This window comes from Myotis lucifugus, unplaced genomic scaffold, assembly GCF_000147115.1.
Source record: "Myotis lucifugus unplaced genomic scaffold, Myoluc2.0 scaffold_79, whole genome shotgun sequence".
Classification (NCBI taxonomy): Eukaryota; Metazoa; Chordata; class Mammalia; order Chiroptera; family Vespertilionidae; genus Myotis; species Myotis lucifugus.
In genome coordinates this window covers 3472062-3482770 of record NW_005871127.1, presented here as the reverse complement: position 1 = coordinate 3482770, position 10709 = coordinate 3472062, and positions in this window count along the sequence as shown.

Sequence of the window (10709 nt, the reverse complement as noted above, 5' to 3'; positions counted from 1 at the left end):
TGTTGGTATTTTCTGGATATTACACAAAGGTCTAAAATATTAACGTTAGGTAGATTCTGAAAAGAGATCTTTCTATAAAAAATGAGATTAAATACAGAGATATATTTAAAAAGCCATTAAATAAAGAGAATGGAAGTTGAAAAAATAAAAAATAATTTAAATAATCCAAAAATGTCAGGAGAAGTAAACAAATCCATAATGCAAAGAGGACAGATGATATAATTATTCATAATAATAATAAAACAATAGTTAAGTCCTGACATGTAATAATTATATGAAATATTAATGGTCTAAAAACTTCAAAAGTTGAATTTTAAGGCTAAGATACCTTTCTATATTTTTACCATAATACACATTTCTCTTTAGGAATGGTATATTTTCGTGAGTCTGTAGTGATTCAATAATTTAGCATTTTCATTCTTGCTCTGCTTTTTAAACTATCCTATTCTGTTGACTATTGTCAAATTAAATTTTATAATATGCGTTGTTCCATGTAGAACTGGAAAATGTATAGTCTTACTGAAAATGAGGGAATTTCCAACAATTTTTTCTGTTGTTTCTAGTAATTTTTTTAACCTAGGTAATATTTTCTTCATACTTATTTTTGTTTTCTCTTTTTTATCTTTCTTTCTTCACCCCTTACATCCGACAACTACGTATTTCTTTACAGCCAATTCTCTTTGTATTCATCCAGAATATTTTCTACTGCTTCCCCCCCTTATGTCTTATATTCTTTTCTTTCCCCCCCTTTTCTTCTACATCAGTAACTTTTTTTAAAAATATATTTTATTGATTTTCTACAGAGAGGAAGGGAGAGAGACAGAGAGTCAGAAACATCGATGAGAGAGAAACACCAATCAGCTGCCTCCTGCACATCTCCCACTGGGGATGTGCCCGCAACCCAGGTACATGCCCTTGACCGGAATCGAACCTGGGACCTTTCAGTCCGCAGGCCGACGCTCTATCCACTGAGCCAAACCAGTTTTGGCTACATCAGTAACTTTTAACGTGAGGTCCATGGACCCCGTAAGCTTGGATGGGCTTCAGGAGATTCGTAAGCACTCTGAAAGTTAGTGTATTTTACCTGTGTTGAATGTGCGACTTTTCCCAGTAGAAGAGTGTTAGCATCTTAAAGATATAAATGAACAATCAGAACATTATTAAGATAACTTCTATAATTTCTCTCATTTCCCCTTAATGTTCCCTCCTAGTGTCTACACACTTTCCTGTCATGGTAAACTAGTGAAACTCTACAATCTTTCCTCTCATTTTTATTACTAGATTTATCTTTCTACTTTCATTCATAAAAAAGATGACATGTTTCCCTTTAAGGAACTTTATTGTAGTGGTAGGAAAGAAATAGCTCCTGGCAGTGGCAGTGTTTTATGGGAGGGGGAAAAATACAATCTACAAACCCAAAGCTCAAATATCTTGCACATGCCAGTTCCCAGGAACAGGAATTAATAGATGTTTCACTTCTAAACATTCCTGGCTACATCCAGGCAATAAGGTAAAAACGCTTCCACTGTTGCCCAGTTGATTTAGAAAACAACACAGAAGTCTTACAATCTGTAAACTACTACAATGTCAAGACATCTAAGAAAAGGCCAGCCATTCTTCCACAATTCTGAAATAGACCATTAATATGGATTTCTCCTTTCATTCCTCATAATTGCTTAAATATTAAAGACAACTAATTCTTTTACATAAGATGTATTATCTGAATTGGCTGATATAGATCAATTTGAAAATAAAAGTGTTTCTTAAATTGTGTGCCAGATCATGGTAAGAGGTGTTCTAGAAGAAACACACATACATTACATTAAAAACTTCTGACAATCCTTCAGGAAAGAAATTCATTTAACTTAATTTAGCATTTCCATAGGCATTAACTTTCAGGACACCTACTATTTCTTAATTCAGAATACATATGTTTCATAGAAATTATTAAACCATTTAGGGAAATCATGGACTATATAATAAATATTCTATTTCATTTGAACTACAGAGGCAGCATAATTAAAAACATGATATTGAATATCATTCATTCCAACATCCACACTTTTCTAACAATGCAAAATGCCAACAAGTCAACTACAGAAAATAATTCAAAACTAAAAATCTACAAAATTCCACATCTAACCCACACTTACAGAATAAAACAGATGAAGGTTTCAGAAATATTATTTCTGAATAATATAAATACTATTATTTATATTTAAAGTGGAAAGTAGAGAGAAGTCAAGTTTTTTAAAAAAAATTTAAACTTTTTATCTTACCTCTAAATTGCTTAGTTGAAATGGTCAACATACAAAGAGTAAAAGTAAATTAGAATACGAGTGATACTCCATGATATTTGGGGGAAATAAAATGTCCTTGAAAATAACATTGGACGGAATTTGATACTATGATATACTAAAAGAAAAGGGAAAAAGAAAGGGGGTCTATTTAGTGTTGTGGAACAATTATTGAGTAATTCCCCTGAAATTCACACTTTGCTGGGAGGGAATTATAACACGTCACCATGATATTTGAGTTAGCTTTGTTAGCTGAAAAAAAGCAAAATGCAAAGATGATTTTTATTTGTGATGGAGCCAAACTGGAAAACAAATATATCACAAAATCACATAAAGAATGCAAAAAGAGCTAGTCTAACACTGTCCATCAGGCTTTTCTCATTTTTGCTTTCACACTGCTTTTGCGATTTGACCTTATAAGACAGATTCTGTCTGCTTTCTGTTGCTAGCTATGGGCAAACTGCTGGCAAGGCACTATCAACGTTCCTTCTGAAAAATCAGAAATGACAGACAGTCTTTCCTTAGCTCGTTATCCATGTCTCCAAACTAAACCACTTAATACAAATAAAATGTCTTCTCATGTTTAGACCTTTAGAAAATATACATTAGCCACAGACAAGAAATCATCCTCACAGAAGATGTTTTTGCTTGCTGTATAGATTTTTGCTTGCAAAAAAATGTAATAGCTAATAGGGTGCTTCTGGTTTCTGTGGAATTTGAGAATGCGTCTTGCATTGCTATCTCTTTAGAATGCAATTTATTAAAAAGAACAGAGGCTCTGGCATCAGACTTTGTTCACACCTGAGCACTACTAATTACAAGCTGTGCACGTTAGAGAATTATTAAATATCTTTAAAATAAAATAACCTGCCTCATTTGAAAAATCAAGCTCATGATAGCTATAACATAGTATTTCTGTAAGTAGTATACATGTAAGTATAAGTATAGTACATACTGTGGAACTGAGCTTTAGTGGTTAAAAATAAGCTTCCATTCTCTTCTTTTTAAAAATCATTATCAATACAATATCCTTTTTTTGTGGAAGTTATTTGCTCTGATCCTCATAAATCAACTAGTCTATATCCACAATCGTTCTTAAGATATTCAATTGAAAGTTAATCAAGTGCATGCACACACATACCTATACATATGTGCACAATACATGCACACACATACATTCACATATTGAATCAGGCAATATGAAGTTGTTAATTTTGTCCTCAGCAGTGTTAGAAGTGGTTAGCAATCTGGATAGGAGAGAAATAGCTCCTGGCAGTGGCAGTGTTTTATGGGAGAGGGAAAAATACAATCTACAAACCATTATCCATGATCTTGGGAAACGCTCTGCTACCATTACAATCACACTCCTGACCGGTCAAGCCCAAGTGGATGCCGTTCAGCCTAGAAATCACTAGTAAAGATCAGTGTGACCAGGTGGTAAGCAGTCTCTAGGAACTTAACACATTGAACCATTGAATTCAATGTAAACAAAGCAGGATTTCTTAATAAAACACTGACTGGCTCACTCTGCTGTCAGATGCTTCTAAAAGAATAAGTGTTCTTTACTGAAATCTAAAGATATGAGTATATTTTCATCCCTTTCCTTTGCCCTAAGTAAAGGGACCTGTGTAGAATATGGAAATGGAAAGGATTATTACAATCACAACTGAAGTAATGATTTCTAAGAATGAGTTTTGTCTTAGAGTAAGAATACCGAGATAAGTTAAGGTCCTGAATTATTTTTATGTTTCTTATTTAAACTTATGACAATATACTCAAGAAGCCACATTTACTTACATATTGCTTAGAAACTATTCAGAGTGAAAAAGTGGAAAAAAGAAAATAACACAATTTTCTCATTTGTTCTGATGAAATATTAAGTGTATGTGACATGGAAATATTGTTTCATGGCTATAAAAATGAATTAAATTTCCTCTATTTCTAGCTAGAGATGCTAAAACAGACGGGGGTTTTATAAAGATTTTATAAAAGATACAGTAAGCCTACAACTGCCTATATTGATCATGAGTGGCAAATATTGGAAATTTTTACTGCAAAGAATGTAATTTAAGTATATTATAAATATACTAGAGGCCCGGTTCCACGATATTCATGCACGGGTAGGGTCCCTAGGCCTGGCTGGTGATCAGGTTCCCCACTTCCTCACCTCCTCCTTCCCTCGCTCCCTCAGCACCCTGCCACCGCAGCTAGTCACCCACCATGTTCCACGCTGCCCCCTGGTGGTCAGCGCACATCATAGGGAGTGATCGAACTCCTGGTCTCCTGGTCGAACTCCCAAGGGGACACTTTGCATATTAGCTATATATATATATATATATATACACACATACATACACACAGATACTTTAAAATTCTAACTGTTACATTACTCTTTAAAACAGCAGGCTCAACCTGTGGGTCGTGACCCCTTTGGCAGTCGAACGACCCTTTCACAGGGGTTCCCTAAGACCATCCTGCATATCAGATATTTACATTACAATTGATAACAGTAGCAACATTACAGTTATGAAGTAGCAACAGAAATAATTTTATGGTTGGGTCACAACATGAGAAACTGTATTTAAAGGGCCAGAAGGTTGAGAACCACAGCTTTAAAATATAGTTACTAGGATTTAAATATCATAAAATTTGATGGTCAATATATTCAATCATGAACAGGCCATACTCTGAAAGCAGAGATATTTCTAAATATGTCACCCACAAATTATAACCTAATTAAATATACAATTTGTGCCTAAAAGCTTTTGTTAATATTGATGAACAATTTTACATAAATTAAAATATACTTGAATATTTTTGTGATTATAAATTCATAGACCAGCTGGAAGTTCAAATTTTTATAATAATCTTTAATTCAAGAAATATGCCACATATCCTGCTGTCTATACCTTCAAAATATATATAAAATCTCACCATATTAATTGTTACCATCCTGGCCCAAGCCACCATCACCTGTTGGCTGAGTTCTTCCAAATTCCAACTGGTATTATTCAGGTTTGATGAGAAACAAGTAACCTTACAAATCTTAGTAATTTTCAGCTTCAAATATTATTCTAGCTTATATTCCATGAGTGGTTAGGGATGACTGTAGCTCTCTTGGGCTTTGCTGAACTTTCTGAGCCTAACTTGGCTTGTTGTGGTATAGGTAGGCATGGGCCCCACATCCTTTTATTCTAGTATTAAGAAAGAAGGACCACCTATTATCTGTGGCATGTTCATCTCATGGAAGACTATAGTAGCCTGAGGACACAGTAGGAGACTGGTTGGACAAAGTCTAACTATACTTAGGTACATTTAATGTTTCCACTTAAATGTCACAAAAGTCACATCTGCTCATTTCTCATTGACCAAAGTAGGTCTACTGCCAAGTCCACAGTCAATACAATGGGGAAGTAAATATGTGACTTATACACATAAGTAATAAAAGCAGGTGGTGATAGAATACATGTGAACAAATACTATATCTTTTCTTCAAAACAATATATCTGTATCTACACTTGTGTTTCAGGTGGGGTTTTTTTCCTTCCTCAAATAGTATCCAAATGATCCCATTAAATCAGAAATCAGGTTATATTACTCTCTCCTTAAAATTTCCCAGGGGCCTCTCACCAAATTACTGCAAGTAAAATATAACAAAATCATTACAATGTCCTGTCTTATCTCCTATTTTTCTTACCATTACTCTCTTTTCAAAAAAAAACCCTACTTGCTAGTTTTGGAACACAGCAGGCACATTCTAACTCAGTGCCATTGCAATTCCCCATATGTTCTCGTGTCTTCTTCCCTTACCTCCTCCTTCAGGTCTTTCTTTAAATATCTGCTTCTCAGTGAAAGCTTGATTCACTACTTTATTTAAAATTTTAATCATCTCCCAGAGCTAGCATAACTCAACTTGTATCATTTTGCTTGTCAATTAAAAAAATGCATTTGGGGTTATGTGCCCCAAACACTGGTCTAGAGCAGGATGAGCAACTCTAATAGTCTCATCAAGAGTAGGTTCAATGAGGTAGTTGCTTGTTGGTTCCCCAAAGCAAAACTAGCATGTACTTATCAGAGAAAACTGGACAGATGTTGGGCAAAAGCAGATGCTAGGAAATGTATTAAAATTAATTTATGCCCAAATTGTTTCAATTCCTTATTTACTGCAAGACAATTTTTGGACAAAAAAATATATTCTTAATATTGGAATTGTAATAAAAATAGAAATTTTCAGGGTGACAAAAATTTTAATATATATATAAAATTTAATATATATATAATTGAGAGAACATAACTAAATCTATTGCCTAAGTGCCTTAAATTATGTGATGTCTACAACAGCACAGAGTCCACAGAACACAAGGTGAGTTCAGTTCTTGTATCAGCCCATGACTCTACCAGTTAATATGCCCAATAAGCTCAGAAGTGTCACACCCCCAGTAAAAGCATTTGAATCTGGCCTCATTCCCAAAGGGCTGTCAAGTGGGAGGGAGGGGTAAAGTCAGCTGAGCTAGTATTACAAAGAGGAGGAAAGATGTAAGAAAGATACCTTGAAAGCTCTTAAATCTCAAATGCAGAAGCCACAAGTAAAGGGAGCACTCGAAGTTGGATACAAGCACTGTGCTGTAAGAAGGAATGTGTTGGGATGCTTATGAATCTCTTGTAAATAGCTGGACGGTTTGTGTAATTCAATCAATCAAAGTTGTTTGGGTTTTTTTTTTTTCTTAGACTAGCTGGCGTGAGTCATTGGTTGAGAAATGACCTATGAACCAAGTGATCATTCCATTCCCTGGCAGGGCACATGATGAGGTTGTGGACTCAATCCCCAGTGTGGGGTGTGCAGGAGGCAGCCAATCAAAGATTCTCTCTCATCATTGATGTTTCTATCTCTCTTTCCCTCTTCCTTCCTCTCTGAAATCAATAAAAAATATATTAATTTTTTTTGTTTTAAATCTTGACAAGTCACAATTGAGGAGCATCAAAAAGGGCTAATCGCTGCTGAGTGATATCCCAAAACTCCATCATCAATATGGGTGACTTTATAAATCACTACCTGTGTCCTTATTTCCATCTTCCTTGTAGTACTTTCCCTTTAAAGAGTAAGAACTTCTGGCTTTCTACTGACTGTTTATACCTTATCTCTAAGATGGTGTCTCCTGAAACAACATTTTAGAGTCAAGAATTTTTTGCAGTGTATCACATTTATTGATTTTCAGATATTGTATCAGCCTTGAATCCCTGGAATAAATCCCACTTGATCAAAATGGATGACCCTTTTAATACATTGCTGGATCCAGTTTGCTAATATTTTGTTGAGGATTTTAGCATCTATGTTCATTAGGGATATTGGCCTATAATTTGCCATTCTGTGTAGTGTCTTTATCTGGTCTTAGAATTAGGGTGATGCTGGCCTTGTAAAATAAACTGGGGTGTCTCCCATCCTCTTGAGTTTTTTTGGAATGGTCTTGACTGGCTTCTGGCCAGGGGGATTGCACTTAGCACAGTGGTCTCTACCCTGAGATTATGCACACACACTTACTAAAAGGGCTTCTGTGGGGCCCTGTCTACAGTATGCCGGATGCTCAAAGTCAATTAGAGTGTAAAGGCCCTATGCAGAGTGCACCAGAAGTCCAAGGCCACCTGAGTGTGGGGATCTTAATCAGAATGTTCCAGGCTAAGATGCAGGTGCAAGGACGTAGCGATCTATGCACTGCACAAGTGTGCCCTTCTATAACCCCAAAGACTGAGATCACTAATTGGCTGAAAGCCTCTTTTGTCTAAGCCTGTTTGAGCCTGTATATATGTATGTTACTGACCAGAGGCTGCTCCTAGGTAAGGTAGGTGGCTACCATGTGAGGTTGTGGGTACAGAGGCTGCTGCTACTATGTGGGAAAGATGTATTATTACTTATCCAGTGTACGGCTACCTACTATATGGGACTTTTCTTTGAAGGACTGTCGTGTCTAGTAGCTCCTTGATAGCAATGGCTATATGCCCACTGGCTCCAACAATAAATACTTTCTTATACACCTACAACTTCTCATGGTTTCTCCATTGAATACCCAGCGTCCAAGGAGGTCCAGCCCCTGGCAGAGGGGCTTGGACCCAACTGTTGGCATAGTAGGGCAGGATCAGGACCTGTGCTTCCACACTTGGATAAAGGAGAAACTGAGTTCCCAACAGTTAGTACAGCGAGCAGGGTTCAGACGTATGTGCGGGTTCGAGGAGTGAGTTCCTCACAGCTTCTTTTTTGCATCTGATCTCTAATCTATCTAGGATTTCTCTTTCAAATAACAAAAATGCTATTTCAGATAAAAAGAAACAAAAATATATGAGCAGCCAGAAAAAAAGACACCTATTATAAGATTCCATTTATAGGAAAGTTCCAGAATAGGTAAAGGAGCAGAGACAGAAAGCAGATCCATGGTTTCCAAAAGCATTAGGAGTGGAGAGTGAGTACTTTTGGTGCATGGTTTCCTTGTTGTATGATGGAACATTCTGCAACAATAAATATAAAGAAAAGGAAAAAAAAACATTAAAATGATTTTTTTTTCATTCTAAAACTAAACATTGATCTTTATGAACACAAAGGTAAAGTCTGAATTTGCTCACTATTATATGCCCAGAGTCTAGAAGAACATACTCAGTAAATATGAAAGAAAAGAGCAAGGATTTTACTGAAGAATCAAGGTGGCAGTATAGGTAAACGTGGTATTCACTGCCTCCCACAACCACATACAAATTACAACTAAAATACAGAACAACCATTATTCAGAACCACCTGAAATCTGGCTGAATGGAAGTCCTGCAAATAGAGAATTAAAGAAGGAAGACTAGTAGGAGGGGTGGAGGTGCAGAACAGGCTGGTCCGACACTCATGTGTGGCATTTTTAGATCGGGAGAGATATCTAGGCTGTGGAGGCCTTCTGTGAGGAGCAAGGGGTCCCAGCCCCACAAGAGACCTCCAGCCCAGGATCCCAGAGCTGGGAAGAGAAGCCCCCATAGCTCTGGGCTGTAAAATCCAGAAGAATTGTGGCTGAGTGACAAGGGGGCTGCAGGAGATCCAGGCACATGAATTGCTTAAAGGGAGGGCGCATGAACTTACATGGGCTCGCTCCCTCTGAGCTCCAGCACTGGGGCAGTGGCTTGGGGGGGATTTAGGGACATATAGGGAAGAATTGGATTGTCTGGCATTGGAGCAAGAACTGGGGACATCATTCTTGCAGACAAAAGTGCTTACAAAGGTGATTATTCCTTTGTTGAAACCTCCGCTGCTACAGAGCTGACTGGAAGGTGCCATATCTGAGTCTCCATCAACCTGGCTTACACTGTCCTGTCTACTCTGCCTGGTTATTCCCTGAGACCCCACCCCACGCAATTTGCAGCTCCACCTAAGCTGGTTGCCATGGCTTTCTATATGAATGACATGTCTTGGTTCAGGCTTCAGACTTTCCTAAAATGTCTCAAACATACAGCAGCTGACTTCAGTGTGCCCCCTACAAATCAATAAAAAGCCCAGGCCTGGAACTAGCAGAAGCTTGCCTTGCTTCATAACTTGGCCTTTCCTGGGCACTTCCAAACCTAATACAACTAGCAGCCATCTGCAGATCACTCTGTAGCTCCTGCTGAGTGGCCCCAGGCAAGGGGTAGGCAGTGGCTGACTTTGCAACTCGAAGAAGGCCCCAGAGCCAGTACATCCAGGGGACAGCTTCAGACCACACCTCATTACAACTCTGCACATCAACAGGTGATACAATCAAGGGACAGACTCAGTGAGCAACAAAGCCCATTGAAGCAAGTCTTCCTGCTCCATAGGGGTGTCTCCGCACAGCAGCTCTTCCACTGTAGTTGCAGCTGGTCCTCACAGCCAATTGGCCTGTGGGGTCAATTCCTCCCAGTGATGCCAACAGCAATCAAGGCTCAACTACAACAAGACAGTCCACACAGGGGAGTGCCCAGCTTAGGTGACTGGGGAGACTGAGCCACTGGGCCCTACAGAATACCTAATACCACAAGATCACTCTACCAATTCCAGGAGACACAGCAGCTCTACTGAATACATAGAAACAAACACAGGAAAGCAGCCAAAATGCAGACAAAGAAACATGTCACAAATGAAAGAACAGAAGAAATTTACAGAAAAAGAACGAAATGAAATGGAAGCCAAATAATTTACTAGATACAGAGTTCAAAACAATGGATATAAGGATGCTCAAGGATCTTAATGAGAGCTTCAAGGAATTTAATGAGATATTCAAGGAAAGTAATGAGAATATCAATGACATGAAAAAGGACCCATCATAAATGAAGGATACACTAACTGAAATAAAGAATAATTTACAGGGAATGAACATTAGAGGGTTCTGGTAATCTAATCAATAATTTAGAATATGAGGAAGCAAAAAACACCCA